The sequence below is a fragment of the Temnothorax longispinosus genome, chromosome 12 (assembly GCF_030848805.1).
Source record: "Temnothorax longispinosus isolate EJ_2023e chromosome 12, Tlon_JGU_v1, whole genome shotgun sequence".
Lineage (NCBI taxonomy): Eukaryota > Metazoa > Arthropoda > Insecta > Hymenoptera > Formicidae > Temnothorax > Temnothorax longispinosus.
The window spans coordinates 439,033-457,722 of NC_092369.1; the positions used below are offsets into that span (position 1 = coordinate 439,033).

An 18,690-nucleotide genomic window follows, 5' to 3' on the forward strand; every position below is an offset into this window, starting at 1 on the left:
TCTTCAAGCACAGAAAGTATACTCTTTCTCGACAGCTTGGGTCGTCGCTATGTCTCTACGAAAATCTCTTTGTGAGTTCTTGATTGTCGCTTTTGCAGATTAAAATTTCTTTTTTCGCTGTTGTTAGCAATCGGTGGAGCTCGGAGAGTGCCGCGGACGTATAAATGGTTTCCATTTCGGCACCTAATTTTTGCAAAATGGAAATTGCACTCACTTGTAAAGATTCTTGTACGGTTTCGGAAGAACTGCGCGCGGTTTTGGACGATTAAAGAAAAAGCGTCGGTATATTTGACGCATGCAATCATTATTTGTAATGAAACTTGTATTATAAATTTCATGGCATTCTTAACATATTTTATATTTTCCTTACCTTCTTTAAGATCGTTAGCGCTTATGCGGGTATATATCTTGGCGACGATTGGAGATTCTTATCTAGGACTCTAGAATCCTAGTTAATTTCGATGTAATTCAAAGCGAGCACCCTTATTGGTCGTTTGAGATCTTACTTCAGCGAACAATATCGTCGAATTATCGCGTCGTGACGTCTCGCTCGAAACTTTGTTTCGTCGCGCGCTGCGTTCGACGAGTTCGAGCTTATATAAGACACCGTATAATGTCTCGTTCTGAATTCTGCAATAAAAGATGAGTCTGACGGCCTTCCACACGGTCGAGTCCCGTCGAGTCCGCGTTTTCGAAATTCACGTGACGCGCAGCGTCGTGCCTCATTAGCTATGCCGATGCTTCCCGGTTTAAACTACTGCTTGAAAAGTGTTAAGATCGACATGAGAGAACAAAGAGAAAGCACTCGGACCACTGATCACGTCAAACGCTCGGCAAGCTTTCATGTAGATCAGTGACTCCGACAGGTAATAAAGGATCTATTTCGCCGACGATCTACATGAAAGCTTGCCGCGCGTTCGACGTGATCCAATTCGATGTAATAATAAAATATTTGTAACAAACATGTAAGATTATAATTATTATTACTTTACGGCCGAAAATACCTCAACGAATCGTCGGGGCAAGTAGAGCAAAACGTTTTATCCCCGCTCGACCACAGCATTGTATATCTTACACAAATAAAACAGTAAAGCTAAGTGATCGAGCCAGTAATTCTATGGTGGGGTTATTAAACAGTACAGGAGTTCTCCTAAATGAGTTGCAATTAGAGCATTAACATAAACGCACATTTAAGAACATCTCATGTTGTACGAAGAAAGAGCAACGACGAATGACAAAACGTCCTAATTTTATAATAAATCGTAATATTATAACAGGTTCCAGACCAAGGTACTTTTACAATGCGATAATAATGTCTCTTCTCTTTATGTAATAGAAAGATTAATTTCCGTGTACTGTGATGTTTTTCTTCTTGAAATGTGACCTCTGACGAATCTAAAGTCTTTGTTGAACGAGTATTCATTTTTTCGAAATTGTGGCAGTCTGTTATACGAAACACGTCTGAACTAGGGTTTGAACAGACCAAAGGACTGGATGTATCAAAGTTAAACAAATACACAGTTAACGGCACGTTAAATGCCCATATATAAATAAAATGTTGAAATTCAACCTCACGTAAAAAAATTTTTCGCACTTCTCAGATAAATCGCACGTCTTTCTTGAACTAGCCTTTGTCTATTCTTTTTCGAAAAATTTCCTGAACTGGTGCAATAAGTTAGAGTGAATTAAATATATTTTGTTTCTCGTCCTCCCTCTTTTCCTCTCTCTCTCTCTCTCTCTCTTTTTCCCCCTCCTCCGTCTTCGTCTCCGTCTAGGAAGAAAACAATATTTTATTAATAACATTTTAGATTTTAGTTAATATTTACATATAACTTTAAAAAATCGTCATGTTCTACATTTTATCAGTGCTTTTTGATGATTTGTCCCCTTCGACGTTTTCCTTGATTATGATCCATTCCGCGGCAACCTCTAAAGCAAGAGATGTTAATTCCTTGATCTTGTTTTGCACGGTATCGTTTTTGCTCAATGCCTTCAGTTGTTCCATTTGATGTCTGTTTCCATGAGTTTCGCAGCAACGTCGTTCATGCTTCTCATTACGTTTAGCACAATTTTAATATTACTATATTGTACGTTTGGATTAGAGAGAAAACAGCGTAGCTTTTTCATCGAAAAATCCAAGTTGAGTATTTTCTCACAAGTCTTTTTACTGACCGCCGTGATTCTCGCTAGACCTCCAGTATCAACTGTCTTATTATCTTTATTTTTGTCGATTCGTCGTCCCACAATGACAGAGAGGGAGGAAGAGAAAGAGACTATCCCTTACAGAAAAGTATTACTGACTAAATACTTAAAATCTCAGTGATTTAATATTGTCAATATTTATTTGGGAAATACTGGGAAAATACTGGTAGTGATAAATATTATAGGTAGTGATTAATACTACACAGAACTACTGGTGCTTAGTATTGAATTACTCATTGATATTTCGATTTCCGATATTTACCCGGCATAAAAAAAAATTATTTTTTTTTTGAAATTTTATTACTATTTTAAATGTATTTGTGCCTTACTTTTATCTCTTTTCCTTAATATTATCAGGAATTACCCATTATAATGTTTCTATACAAATTGTAGTTCTGGTCAGTGATTAATTTCACATGGAATATTCAGTTCAGTACTTGAGTATTAATATTAAAATACTGGCCAGTGATTTATTACACATGGAATCCTTGGTTCAGTACTTCAGTACTAACATTGAAATACTCATCAGTAATTCAACACAAGTATTTATTACACAAGTATTTTTCACTAGTATTAAATGCTTTCTCATCAGAAATTTAATACTAAGTATTCAATACTCGTCCTGTATTAAATACTAGGTACTTTCATAAATTACTGACCAGTAATAAAATACTATGCAATACTTGGATCACAGTGATTCAAGTACTAATAAATACTTAATTTTAGTATTATTAATACACAAAATAAGTATTTATTACTAACCAGCTAGTAATACTTTTTTGTAAGGGATTTGCATGTCTTATTACACATGTCCTCTGGGGCGAACCCCGGGTAACCAGCTAGTTAATAATAATAATGGAACTTTATTGCGTTTACAAGACCCCTGCCCCGGCCCTTTTTACGTACGATAAATTTAATATTCTATGTAGCTCCTTCGAGCACAGAAAGGACTTTTTTTCGACAGGATTGCGTCGTCGCTATGTCTCTGCGAAAATCCGTTTGTGAATTCTTGATTGCCTCTCATGCAGATTAAAATTCTATCCTTCGCTGTTGCCAGCAATTAGTGGAGCTCGGAGAGTGCTGACAATAACGTATAGATGATTTTTATTTCGGCGGCTAGTTCTTGCAAAATGGAAGCGCTTCTCTTAGCACCGTTAAAGTTTGTTCATCTTATGGCAATCAATCAACCTATATATATTTAATAATATAATGTAATATATTATAATGTATACATTCATATGATTATATATAAGTGTACAAGGCTACTGACGCTTTTTATGTTTTCTATAACAAATTCAAATGCCGATAATTTTTTAAGATTTTATATTGTTTCTTATGTTTCTACAAATAATTAAAAAAAAAACCTAAGCAGCCTACTCGTCACAGCTCAAATAACCTCTAATGTAAAGAACGATATACCGGGAAGCGTATATCACGTTCGACATGTTAAAATGTACGTTGCGTTCAAAGAGGTCGAGCTTATCGCTGTAATAAAGCTCTGCTGAACTTTTTCTATTGCTGAAGTGGCTGCACGAGTTCGGAGATTTTTTTTTGTACTCCACTTTGGAAGGAAAAAGATAAACGCTGAACTAGTACAGACAGTTCAGCACTAGAAAACTGATCCAATGTCTCATTCTGAATTCTGGGAAAAATCTGACGGCTTTACGCGCGGTCGAATCCGCGCTATCGAAAGTCACGTGACGCGCAGCGAAAGGTGTCTCATTAGTTACGCCGGTCACATGGCTATAATAACAACCAATCCGAATGAAATTTTTTTCCAACGAGACGACACACGGTGCTTCTTTCGGATAACGCTTGTCGGTTTAAATTATTCTTTGAAAAGTCCTAGAATCGTAAACATTGAGCGAGCACAGGAAGTTTGAGGGTTCGAGCGACACGAGGAGAACCAAGAGAAAGCTGTGGGACAGGTAAAGAGTCTACATTCTGTTCTGTTTTGCCGCGATCATCTGAACAAAATCTTGCCGCGTGCTACGTAATCCAATTCGATGTAATAAAGGTATTTGTAACCAACGTGAGATTACTATATTTCGCTCGAAAATAGCTCGACGAATCGTCGAGGCAAGTAGAGCAAAACGTTTCATCCCCCCGCTCGATCACAATATTGTATATCTTACACAAGTGAAACAGTAAAGCTAAGTGATCGAGCCAGTGATTTCATTGTAGCGCTATTAAACAGTACACGAGTTCTCCTAAATGACGTGCAATTAAACCATTAACATTAACATAAACGCACGTTTAGAAACATCTCATGTTATTCGAAAAAAGAGTAGCGACATATGACAAAAAACACTCTAATTTTATAAAAAATTATATTAATGTTTCTTTCCTTTATATAACTGAAAAATTAACTTTTGTGTACTGTAATATTTATTTTGTCAAAATGTGACCCCTCGCGAATCTAAAATCTTTGTTCCTTAAGTCTTTATTTTCTTATGTTACCCTTCAGCCACCGACCGTTGTGACGATCTGTTTACACGATACATTCGTTCGAACTGGTTTGAACAGACCAAAGAACTGGATGTGTCAAAGAAAAGAACCGAAATAACCACTTGGTTGACGGAACATTAAATACCGTCATATTAGACATAAATATCAATAGAACAAGATTTAATCTCACGCAATTGAATTTCTCGCGAGTCTCAGATAAATCGATGATGAATAAATAAATTTAAATTTTCGATTTATAAAAAAGAGAAGTGTAAAATTGCCCCTTACTACTGCAGCGAAATGCACATAATTGCTTTTCTCGGATTAAAACGAATTGAAGTATCTACGTGTAATGTCATGAATCGTTGTCGATCCAAACCCGAACTGTCGCGATCGATAATCATTGAATTACAATCAGTAGGTCGATAACATTGTTCAGTCTATATTTAACCCCAATGCTCCTATATTTATGTCGAAGATAATTTACTGAAAATAAATTTGTCTTTCAATGCTAGTGCAAGTTAGCTATCTGCTCTCTAATATAAAAATTGTTGCAACAATCAATTATGATTTATATGCAGGTCTTACGTTAGAAAATACAATGTTATTATTATTCAACTGTAAGTTTATTTTTGACTCATTAATGCCTCATACTCGCGTATAATTATTTTGTAATAAGTTTATAATCTGGGCTTTTCACATTTAAAATAATACATGTATAAAATATGTCATAGAGAGTCTATCTATGTTAAAACATACATTGCAACATCATATATGATATTTTGTGTTGTAGTTTTGTTCTATCATGGCAGAGTTAGATATGACTGCACAGAAATGGAATGAGGAGGGTGATAAAAAGTTTAACAATGGCAATTGGTCAGAAGCCTTAAGTCACTACACGAAGGCAATTGAACTAGCAACAGACAACACTGAGAAAGGATTGTATTACGATAATCGAGCTGCCGCATATTTTGAGCAGGGCAATTACGACGAAGCAATTGAAGACTGCAACAGTGTGTTAAAAATATTCCCTAACGTTCCCGTAACATTGTTTCGCAGATTTTTAGCATTTGTTAATGCTAAAAATCTGCGAAACAATGTTAGAACAGAGTTAGAAAGATTCGAGGAAGCATTCGAGAAGAATGAGGACGAGAAAATTATTTCATCTCACTCAAAAATGATACATCTTGCTCGAATGATACATCTGGCTCAAATGATTCACCACATTTTTATATAGCGGAGCAATTTCGTAAAATTTCAGACAAATATATTAAGGAAAAAGCAAGTATTAATATCAAAATAAATATTCATATAACTACAAAAACCCATCAACTCGCAAGACACGTTAATTTGGTGATAGTAGATAATATAAAAATAATAACACATTTTTCATGCTTAATATATATATTTTAATAAGAGTTCTTATTTCACTCAATATCACATATAATTTGACAAACGGATTTGAGTTCTTGTCTCTCTTATTATATAATATATTATTTCTTCTTATCGATTAATAATCTACACACTATATGGGTAAATATTAACGTCATACAAACATAATCTTTCGCAGTTAGTTTATATTTTTATCACAGACCATTATATTTAAATATACGCTAACTTTTGTTTTGTATTAGGTATCACAAATAATGGATCTAGCATTTAACGTGAGCGCAGATCAGGAGAAACGTGAAAACGCCGTGATTACTCTGCTTAGGCTTACACGTTGGAGAACTGATGCCTACGAAATCTTCATAAAGGAAGTAGGAAAGGATGATGAAGTGATCTGTAGCGCGATTCGTATTGTAGCCGAGTTATGCAAAAACAATGTTAGTCGAACTAATTGTAAGTCCACTATGATAAACGTTGTTTTGCCTTGGTGCCTGGATATAATGAACAGCAAATCTACAGAGAGAGTCAACGCGTCTCAATACTGTTTACAGGTAAATATTATCGACTAGAAAATGTACTTAGTATACACGTATTTCACTAATTGATTTATTGCGTAATTCTGTTTTAGATTATATTGAACACTTACAGCGGCATATGAACGATGAACCCGATTCAAAACCCGACGAGGTTTTGTGTGAGATGCATGAAGAAGTAATTGACAAAATTCTGTCATCCTTGTTGGATAAAATAGTAAATAAAACGACAACAGGCATTGCTAGAGACGCATTAATAGAATTTATTACACGTAACATTCATTATACTGCGTTAAATTGGGCCAAACAATTGATCGAGTTTGGCGGTTTGCTAACATTAATGAAGATAGCCAGTCAATGCCAGAGCGAATATTGCAATTCGTTGGATATTACGTCTTCCACACAAACTATAACCAGCCTGTGTTTAGCAAAAATTGATGAAAACTTGTGGAATGATGATGCTAAGAAATTTTTCAACATCATTAATAAATTTATTAGAGAAGATTTGAATTCAAACTGACGTAGAATGTCATGTATGAATTTTGTAACTTTTGATCTTTTCTGATGACTTAAATTGTTGTAAAATAAGAGACCGAGCATCTTTTTAACTATAGTACAATATTTGTGAAATTGTCGATATTGTGTATTCTATAAGTTTCAAGTTAATACATGATTATAACAAAGTTTAATCAAAATATATTGAAGAATGACTTGTTTATCTATCGTATTTTCTGAAGCTTAATTTACTCTTAATTAGAGATTTTTCCTATTTTCAATCATAGTTTAATAATACTGAAACTGTCTTGATTTTTAAAGAAATAATTATTATACATATATTATATATATAAATTAAGCGACTTTATATATCTATATATATATATATATATATGTTCCGTGGATCAAAGGCGGACTTATTTATTGCATTTTATTTTTCAAGAAAGGATTAATATGTGTAAATTTATTAATTGCAACATATTGTATTCGCGCGTAATTTCGCATACTTCAGCATTCAGCGTTACCGTCAAGAAAAGAGAAGGGAGAAGAAGCGGCATTTTTCGAGCGGCTTCAAGATTGCCGTGCGCGATGTAATTGTTAAAAAAAAAGGCGAAGTTTAATTAGTCTTGGAAACGACGCAGAGATGTTCGGTCTTACAAATGTATTTGTGTCTATTATAATATTATCGTTATATTGACGAAGTGATAGTGATATAGTGACGTGGTATTACATTATCGAGCCGAGCCTCGTATACACGATCGAGCTGTGCCTCGTACACGCGATCGAGCCGAGTCTCGAGCACGCGAGAGAGCCGAGTCTCTTTTCCTAACACGCTATTGAGCCGAGTCTCAATATACGGGGCCCCGTTAACGACACCGAGTGTCACCATAATTACACGTATTCGTCTTGTTATCAATCTGTGTCCTGATTGTTATTATACACGTTCTCAGGGGTTTTTATGCCGTAACAGGCTTTTCCCCATGAGCCAATAAAGGATCATTTCCCTTGGCTCAAAAATACGACTTTTTATTTCGCACCGTTCCAGTATTCGAAACCAGGAAATCTTTACGCATTGAAAAGATTTTCGATTATACATTTGGTGCCTCCTGTGAGGTATGAACTCATGAAGAGGATATTCAACATCGTTATCCAGACGTCTTATTACACGCTGACCAGTCGTCCCCGGATTCCACCTCGTCCGAACCATCGCAGAGACCTTCGAGGTTTGAAAGCTAAGTACCCTAAATACATGCATCTCATATTCGACAAACTCATTCTTTAATTGTGAAATCGATTTTGAGTTTCGTTCTTTAATTCATGTCTGAATAAATATTGATGGATAAAAAATTTAAAATTTTATGGAAAGATGTTTCGTCTATGCGCGATGCGTTGATGTTTTTCGTGACATATGAATTTGTATTCGGGTTGTCTTGGTAACGCCGCAAATTTTCATCAAATTGTGATTTCATCATGCCCGTGATAATCGATCCTATCCTGTTAGCTGAAGTTGCGTTATTTTATCTCCGAAGTAAACATTGAATTTTCTGACGAGTTATAAAGTCGACTTTCTTCTGATTCATTATGAGTCGTGCAAAATACATCAGCCAGAAGCGTTCAACGCTGAAGGCTCAATTAACCAATTTAGAGAAAGTAGTAGCGGAGGATCGATTGGATGAGGCAAATTTAAAGATGCGAATAAATCGAATAACGGAACTTTTCCATGCTTACGAAGAGTTGCATGACGAGCTCACATTGATCGATCCGACAGATGAAAATTTAAACGAAATTAACGAAATACAGGATCGATATTACGCGATTGCGAGCAAAATAGAATCACTTGCACCAGCGTCAAATTCGCGCGCCGTCAATTTAAATGCGACCTCGATCCCAGTCGATAATAACACGCGTCGCATTAAATTACCAGTTGCAGAACTACCAAAATTCGACGGTAATTTAGAAAAATGGTTATCATTTAAAAATACGTTCATAACAATGATCGATTCGTTACAAGATATTACAGATTTACAAAAGTTCTTGTATTTGAAAGATTCGTTACGAGACGACGCTCTGAATAAGATCTCAATTTACGACGTGAGCGGGGAAAATTATAAAAATGCGTGGAAACTTCTCAACGATTCATACGAGAGAAAACGAATTCTAATCGCGAAACATCTCGACGCGATTATTGATCTGTCAGTACCGGGTAAAGCTACACATAAAGATTTGACAAAGCTCGTTGATAACATGCGACAACACGTAAACATGCTCGCATCGTTAGGAGTGCATCCGGATCAGCATTTATTAATTCGGATAATAGAACGGGTTTTGCCAACAAACATTCGGACGAAGTGGGAAGAAACTCTTAGTTTAGATGTTTCGCCGACTCTTGAGCAATTGTACAAGTTTATTTCTGAGACTGCATTCCGCATTTTCACGCTTGAGGAAGACGCGCCGCGTTCTAAATTTGGAGTCAGCAATAAGCGACAATTCTCTAAAGGGGAGTCATCTTCGTTTAAAAAGCGCAAAGATGATGTAGGTGCACACGCTTTAGTTACTAATACGCCTTCGAACTGTCTTTTTTGCAAAAAGGAAAAACATTCGATTTTTAAATGTCTTGAGTTCATTAAACTGACGATACCACGCAGATGGGATTTCGTTAAAAAATCTAAGCTTTGTCAAAATTGTCTTCGATCGCATACTGGCAATTGTAGTTGGTCGCATTGTAAAATGTGCAATAAATATCACAACACTCTTTTGCATAATCCGACTTCCAAATCCTTTTCTACAAACCAGGGATTTCCCAAGGTCGAGTCCGCGAATTCTGCAACTCAGGCAACGATATCGCAGCCCAAAGTGGAATGACAGAGACCACTCGTTTTTGAAGTATTTTCGCGAAATTTACAATCGCAATTAATGATGAGCGCAGTAATTCGTATTAAAAATGTTCACGGTAATTTTATCCAGTGTCGCGCCTTATTAGATACTTATTGTGCAACGGCTCATTTTGTAACGCAAGATTTTATTCAAAGGGTAAAATTACCCGTACACCCATGTTCCGTTCAGATCGGTGCGATTAACGCTATGCACACAACATCAAACGGTACAGTTGAATTGGTCATTCATTCAATCAACAACGACTTCAAGAAAAAACTTTCATTTTTAATAATTCCAAAAATCGCAGATAGAATTCCAGACGAAGTATTTCCACGCGAATCGATTAACATACCAGCTAACTTAAAACTAGCGGATCCTCATTTTCATTTACCGCGTTCAGTCGACATGATCATCGGTTCTGGAGCGACCTTATCCTTACTTTCGATCGGACAAATTAATCTCTCACGAGATAATTGTGATTTACTTTTACAAAAAACGCAGCTCGGCTGGGTCGTCGTCGGAGGGATAGTCGCGGCCGGCGGAAAGAGCATCGTTTCATGCAAGTTGACAGATTTGACGGAACAAATTGCAAAATTTTGGTTATTGGAAGACATTACTGCTAATCGGTTTAAATCGCCAGACATTTCGGAATGCGAAAATCATTATTCCCAGAACACGACGCGTGATTGTTCGGGACGTTATATTGTGCGATTACCATTTCGGCTGGTGGAAAGGGATTTCGGAAATTCTCGAGCGATCGCGTTGCGTCGTTTTTACGGATTACAGAAAAAACTCAAGGCTAATCCGATACTTAAACAAGAATACGAACGTGTGATGAACGAATATATTGAATTAGGTCACATGTCCTTGTTAACGGAAGAATCGGAAGGCGGTTATTATCTTCCCCATCACGCGGTTATAAAATCCACGAGCGTTACAACTAAAGTACGCGTAGTTTTCGACGCGTCAGCAAAGACTGATAAGGGGATATCTTTAAATGACACTCTAATGATCGGTCCGACGATTCAAGGCAAATTGTTTGAACATCTGGTGCGTTTTCGCATGCATAAATACGTTCTCACCGCCGACATTGAAAAGATGTATAGACAAATCTGGATACATCCCGACGATCGACACTATTTAAAAATTTTCTGGTTTTACGAGGGTCAAATTCGAACGTTTGTAAAAAATATTGTAACTTTCGGTCTGTCATCGGCCCCTTTTCTTGCCATTCGGACGATCATACAACTCGCGATTGATGAAGGCGTCGATCTTCTCGTCGGCGCTGAGATTTTGAAACGTGATTTTTACGTAGACAATCTTATAACCGGGGCAGAAACTTTAAAGAAGCTCATACAGATTCGAGATGAAACTATCGAGATTCTAAAACGCGGTGGTTTCAATATAAGACAGTGGGCATCAAATCATCCGCGAGCTCTTGAAAATTTGAATGAAAGAAACGTAGATGTCGAGTTTCTTATCAATGAAAATCCAATTTTGAACACGCTAGGCATTTCTTGGAACGCATGTCGAGATGAATTACTTATACAGTCAAACCTATTCAACTATCTGATCGAGTAACTAAACGTCGCATTCTTTCGGAAATTGCCAAGATTTTCGATCCCCTCGGATTAATCGGTCCGATTATTCTAACTTCCAAGGTTTTAATGCAAGAATGTTGGAAGGCCAAAATTTCGTGGGATGAGTCAGTACCCAGCGCGTTATATTCCTCATGGTCATCATTCGTAAATCAGCTTGATCTAATTGATCATTTAGCTATTGATCGACGTTTGACGGTCGATGAGCCTATCGAAATTCAAGTTCACGGTTTTTGCGACGCGAGTAAGTTCGGTTATGGAGCCTGTTTATACATACGATCTCGTAACAAGCGGGGAGATATACTTGTGCGTCTGTGTTGCGCTAAAGCGCGCGTCGCTCCTATAAGGACATGACAATGCCTCGACTTGAATTGAATGGAGCGCTTACACTAGCACGATTATATCGCGAAGCAAAGATAGCGTTTACTTTCGAACCTGATAAGTTCATTTTTTGGACAGATTCCATGATCGTTTTACATTGGTTAAAAAAATCTCCGAACATGCTCAAAACGTTCGAAGCAAATCGTGTCAAGGAGATTCAAGAAGTTTGTAAAGATGTCAAATGGCAACACGTTAAATCGGAACATAACCCAGCCGACGCGCTGTCGCGAGGTCAACTTCCGCGAGAATTTTTGAAAAACAAATCTTGGTTCAACGGTCCATCATGGCTTAGTCAGTCCGAAGCGAATTGGCCAATCTCTCTCGAAACTTCCATCATGGAATTACCCGGCTTAAAGAAAACTGTTTGTCTAGCGTCACAGATTATTTCAGATGACATTTTCAAAAGATTTTCTTCTTATACGAAGTTAATTCGTACCATCGCATATTGTTTGCGAATGCTACTCTCAAATCGAAATAAGGGTGCACTTTCTGTACAAGAAATCATAGAATCCGAACAGCGGGTACTAAGATTGATTCAAAGGGCGCATTTTTCGGACGAAATCAATCGTATTTCGAATTCAGAAAGAGTGAAGGGCACAAAACTGGCCACCTTAAATCCTATAATCGATGAGTCAAAATTGCTCCGTGTCGGCGGCAGGCTGCAAAATGCAAACATCCCCCTTTCACAAAAACATCCGATTTTACTGCCTTCACATTATCATGTCACTGATTTAATTATTCGTGAAACACATGAGAAAAAATCATCATGCAGGAATTCAGTCCACCCTTTACACGATTCGTCATAAATTTTGGCTTCTTGACGGAAAAAAACCAAGTACGTAAAATCATTCGATATTGCGTACGTTGTATTCGATTCTGTGCATCGCCCGTAATTACAAAATGGCTAATTTACCGAGATCTAGATTTGAAGAGAACACCGCGTTCCATCATACAGGTATCGATTTTTTTGGACCTATGTTTATTAAAGAAAGAAAGCAGCGAAATCGAGGTCGTGTAAAGGTATATGGCTGCGTTTTTATTTGCATGTCGACAAAAGCCGTACACATTGAAATCGTCAGTGAATTATCAACAGAAGCATTCTTGTCCGCATTAAGACGTTTCATAGGACGAAGAGCCATTCCAGCAAACATATATTCTGACAACGGTACGAATTTCGTTGGTGCCAATAATCAACTTCGTGAACTATACGCATTAGTCGAATCTGATGAATTTAAGACACGAGTTGGCGATTTTGCTACAACGAAAAAAATTTCTTGGCATTTTAATCCGCCCCTCTCACCTCATTTCGGAGGCATATGGGAGGCGGCGGTAAAGTCTTTTAAACATCATTTTAAACGAGTAGTAGGCGATCTTTTATTCACTTTCGAGGAGTTAAACACCTTAGCCATAGAAATCGAAGCCATTTTAAATTCGCGACCTTTATGCCCCATATCAACCGATCCGAATGATCCACTCGCATTGACACCTGCTCATCTTCTTGTAGGAAAACCTCTCACTATGCTGCCGGAAGATAATTATATTTCTGTTCCAGAAAATCGTTTAACATCATGGAGATTAATATCCAAGACCCGTCAAGACTTTTGGCGCAGGTGGCACATCGAATATTTAAACGAACTACAAAAACGTCAAAAATGGACCAATTCTGATGCCGGACTTCGGCGAGATGCTATTGTCATTTTAATAGACAAAAATCAACCGTGTATGCGGTGGCCTCTCGGACGAGTAGTGGAGTTACACCCCGGAGACGACGGCGTGGTCAGAGTTGCGACCATCAAAACAGCGCAAGGAATTTTCAAACGCAATGCGAAGCTTATTTGTCCTTTACCGAACCTTTCTTAATCTCTTCTCGAGTTGCGTGATAAACGTATCGAATATTGTAATATTGTTTACGCAATTAACAATTTTAGAAAGTATGAAACGACGTTCGTATGGAAAACATTATCTATTGTTGTTAAATTGTTGATCGTTTACTCTCAACGGGGGGAGAATGTTCCGTGGATCAAAGGCGGACTTATTTATTGCATTTTATTTTTAAGAAAGGATTAATATGTGTAAATTTATTAATTGCAACATATTGTATTCGCGCGTAATTTCGCATACTTCAGCATTCAGCGTTACCGTCAAGAAAAGAGAAGGGAGAAGAAGCAGCATTTTCGAGCGGCTTCAAGATTGCCGTGCGCGATGTAATTGTCAAAAAAAAAGGCGAAGTTTAATTAGTCTTGGAAACGACGCAGAGATGTTCGGTCTTACAAATGTATTTGTGTCTATTATAATATTATCGTTATATTGACGAAGTGATAGTGATATAGTGACGTGGTATTACATTATCGAGCCGAGCCTCGTATACACGATCGAGCTGTGCCTCGTACACGCGATCGAGCCGAGTCTCGAGCACGCGAGAGAGCCGAGTCTCTTTTCCTAACGCGCTATTGAGCCGAGTCTCAATATACGGGGCCCCGTTAACGACACCGAGTGTCACCATAATTACACGTATTCGTCTTGTTATCAATCTGTGTCTGATTGTTATTGTACACGTTCTCAGGGGTTTTTATGCCGTAACAGGCTTTTCCCCATGAGCCAATAAAGGATCATTTCCCTTGGCTCAAAAATACGACTTTTCATTTCGCACCGTTCCAGTATTCGAAACCAGGAAATCTTTACGCATTGAAAAGATTTTCGATTATACATATATATATATCTATATATATATCTATATATATATATATATAATATTTATATTTAATATCATTATTATTACCTACATTTATTATACATATTTTATATTATATTATATCATATATTACATTTTTATTTTTATTTCTTATTATATTTACAATAAGAATTTAAAGCATTTATAAATACCTAAGCGTAATAATAAGCCGCTGTTCTGCCGGTAATGCTCTCCAATTTCTCTTCTCTAGATGAGGTCGCATTATATCTAATAATTTATTAAAAGTAAGGAGATTCATCCTTGTGTATTTAAAAAACATGATCGCGTCTTCTTTTAATTCTTGAAAAAGATGTTGGAAATCACCAAATTGTGGTCGACGTCTGTATATGGATGGTACCCATAATCGTTTCTTCTTAAATTGTTTGCGCCTTCGCAAAAGTACGTAACTTGCAGCTATTAGCACAGCGTAAATTATGCAGTCATCCGTGTCTATTTTGAAAAATTTGACACATTAATATTTCGGTTAGGAATATATGTCAATTATTTTTCCTCAATTCTGATTGGCCAAAACTTATGTCTATGCACATTTGTGTAGGTTGCATATCTATGCCATGCTTATGCTATGTTATGTCTATGTTCTTTTGTGTGCGATAGCCTTTATCCATAAATGATCATTGAACCTTTTCTTGTAGCATCCTCATAAGTAAAACCTAAAATAATCATCCTAATATAATCTCTTTTTCATATTTCTTAGCAAAAATGCAGTAATATTACCTTATTTTAGTTTTACCATCATTAGGTATATAGCAAGTCAAATTCTATATTATAAAACTCGAGAAAGCAAACTCGTACTGTGTTATTCTTGTGCTTCCAACAAACGTAATTCGTCCAATAAATGACTGAATGCACGCGGTATAATTCCAGCTTTGTCCTATCCTATATGTGTAAAAATAAATCCAATTTATACAAGCTTACTTGATATTTATATTATTACTACAATAGTTCAGTAAAATTATATTTATATGCATGGTAAATCACTAAAAGTGTTACAGGCTAATATTTCTGAAATTGAACGAAATATGCAATTCTTATTTTAGCAACTGTTTGGTATTGAATTAATTTCGTTAGACAATGATCGCTTCAATATCAAACAGTCGCTGAAAAATAAGAATTTCATATCTTGTTCAGTTTCAGAAATATTAACCTCTAAACCTTCAATGACTCACCCTATGTAGTAAAATTGTTATAAATTGTTAACTGTTCTATTTTTAATACAAAATGTTTTGTATGCATACCTAATAGATGTCTCGGATCGCAATCGATTCTCTCAACGCATTTTCTTGAGGTATAGTGATGAGACCTTATGCACATGTGTATGGACCAATACCGGTTAGCGACCATTTTTGACAAGAGAATGATTCGGGGATCCTGCAGTGACTGGCGAACTTCCTCGATGTCGATAATGTCAACCTTTCTAATTTTGTTTTCCCTATATCTGTCTTTGTTTAACAAAATGACATCTGTCCTTTTTTTCGATTGCTCGCCATCTCTCGCAAGATCCGGCAACTACTGTTGCTGCTCTTCTTGTCATTTGCATCCGTATTTGCATTACTAAAATAATTTTTCGATGGATCTTTTTTTGTACGCATTGAATCTTACTTCTACTTGCACGATATTATTCCTACATGTTTTCCCAAGGGCAGATGATAAAAATTATGTATGTATAAACTGCAGAATTTTTGTTTTAAGCAAATATTGTCGTCAGGTGACAGCTGGCGTATGTGCCCAAATAAGTAATATTTTTAATTTTTTGGTGTTTTTGATATAAAATCGCGTTTTCTACCCTAGATTTTTGTGCGTACTTTAATTCTAGACCAAAACTTGCAATTCTGTAAAGCCAATTAAAAGATCCATCAAAAAACGATAATGTCGGTAAATCATACGGCTGCAGGATGAAAGTTGAGCTTGTTTATTCGATGAAAACGCTGAACTGGCTGAAGTAAAACCAAAGTTTATTTTTTTTTGTATTCTTCCTTTATCACGGTATTTTGTACGTGCTACTAGCACTGTAGCGATATAGTGAAACTTTTTTTTTATTAGATAAATCAAATCGTATAGTAATGCACGGACATGCCGCATTGAAGAGCGAAGAAAAGTTTTTACAAGCTTCGACATTCAGTGAACTTTGTAGGGAAAAAGATTTTGGAGTTCTCTTTCACATATTCTCATTCTTGTTACATAGAATTTGGATATATCTCAAGATCGCTGCGAAGAGCTGAATTTGAAAGGAGAAGTCTTGGATCAGGATCATGTCGAACCATTGGAGGAGATACTGAAGAGAATACAGTTTAATAAAATCGATTTAGAAAGGACATCTCTCAATGACGAGGTATTTCTCTGAAAAAAATATGTATTATTGAGTATACTTTTAATATATGCACGTTCCATATTAATGATTACCAATTATTATTACAGAGTTCCGTGATATTATTTGACATGATAGAATATTATAAATCTGCAAGACACTTAAATATTTCGTCTAATTTAGAAATCGGAGCGCGCGGCTGGCAAGCATGCTCACATATGATTAAGACACAGACACAGACGTTATGATAATGCATTAACGTTATGCAGACATAGTGACGTCTTTATAAGGAGCCGGAGCGGCTGTTCACAATCTGCTCCTGAGTGGCGTCTTCCGAGGAGGAAAAGAAGTATTAGCACGTGCTAGATTAGCACTGAATGGAACGCAAGTTCACGCGCAACTATCTGTTCTCTGTCAAGAAATGTGATGTCTGTGGTGTATCAAAATTTTATCCAGTTTTAGACTTGCTTTATACAAAGACTGTCTTATGCCAAATAATTAGAATACAAGAACCATTGAATGATGACCAGGTAGTTAAAAGCACATTCTAGGCGATTCAGCGTATCCATTGTTTCAAAATCTGATGACACCTTTTCGAGACAACGGACATCTCACGCCAGAACAGTCTAGATATAACATCAAACTTTCGTCTATACGGTCGATTATTGAGCGTGCATTTGGATTATTGAAGTGCAAATGGCGGAGATTGAAATATCTCGATGTTAATAGTGTAAGAATGGCAAATTACATCATTGCAGCAGCCTGCACTCTCCACAATTTTCTTTTAATGCACGATGAAATTAATATAAGGGAGAACTACTTGATGAATGAGGACATTAATGATGAAAATGGTGAAGACTACAATAACGATATAAATGTCGATGAAAATGAAGCAGTTGATGAAAATGCGCGGATGAAAAGGGAACAAATAATGAATAACTTGTAAACTGAGTATTTTTGTTTATATATATTATAATACATTTTTCATTTTTGTTATAAAATTAAATCATTTTTTATTTATTAAGATATCTATATATAAAGACTCAATTTTTTTTTAATTAGGAAGACCTGTATTGCGTGGTGTTATTCTCTCAATTAAATTTTCCAAAAGTTTATTTCGTCTTTCCAATATTTGATTTTTACGTTGCAATAATTCATTTTTATGTGTAACTGCTGTAGCAATTCCGTTATATGTATTTTTAATGCTTCGAAGTGCATTTATTTTGCTTTCCTCCTGTTCCAATGCTCTGTTTCTTTGTGAGTATAATTTTTTTGCATGGGTGGATTTTCTTTTATATTCTTTCGACGGGATAGAAGATGTTGAAGATTGTGCAGTCTCTGGTGATGTTGACTCTCCATTCATGGACTACAACTACGATCGCCATCATCCGGGTGGCGTGAATTAGAGGGCGTATCAGCACTAACTTCTGCATCACTGTCCGAAAACGCGTCAGAAGACGAGGAAAAAGACGGAATATGTGACAAAAAATGCGCGAAATCACAATTATCATAAAAATTTTGAATAACTGATATTAATGTCGGTGATAACCTGTTTGCTGATGAAATCCTGCTCTGCGATAAGTTGATTGGTCTATCATCCATTGACGCAATACCGGTGTCAAAATTAACAGATTTATCATTTTCCAAAATATCCTCCATCTGCTGGTACCACTCCCATGGCTGTCGCCCTCGTCCGGTTTTTTTGTTATTATC

The 18,690-nt window shown here is 36.4% G+C and overlaps 1 long non-coding RNA gene across 1 annotated transcript; it reads right to left on the reverse strand.

Annotated features, from left to right (window-relative positions):
* Nucleotides 1-14,663: 14,663 nt before the first annotated feature.
* LOC139823074 (uncharacterized) lies at nt 14,664-16,043 on the reverse strand. The gene is made up of 3 exons (XR_011734683.1): nt 15,908-16,043; nt 15,387-15,548; nt 14,664-15,322 (listed from the first exon to the last, which is right to left on the reverse strand). It is a non-coding gene; the product is annotated as an uncharacterized lncRNA (long non-coding RNA).
* Nucleotides 16,044-18,690: the final 2,647 nt, after the last annotated feature.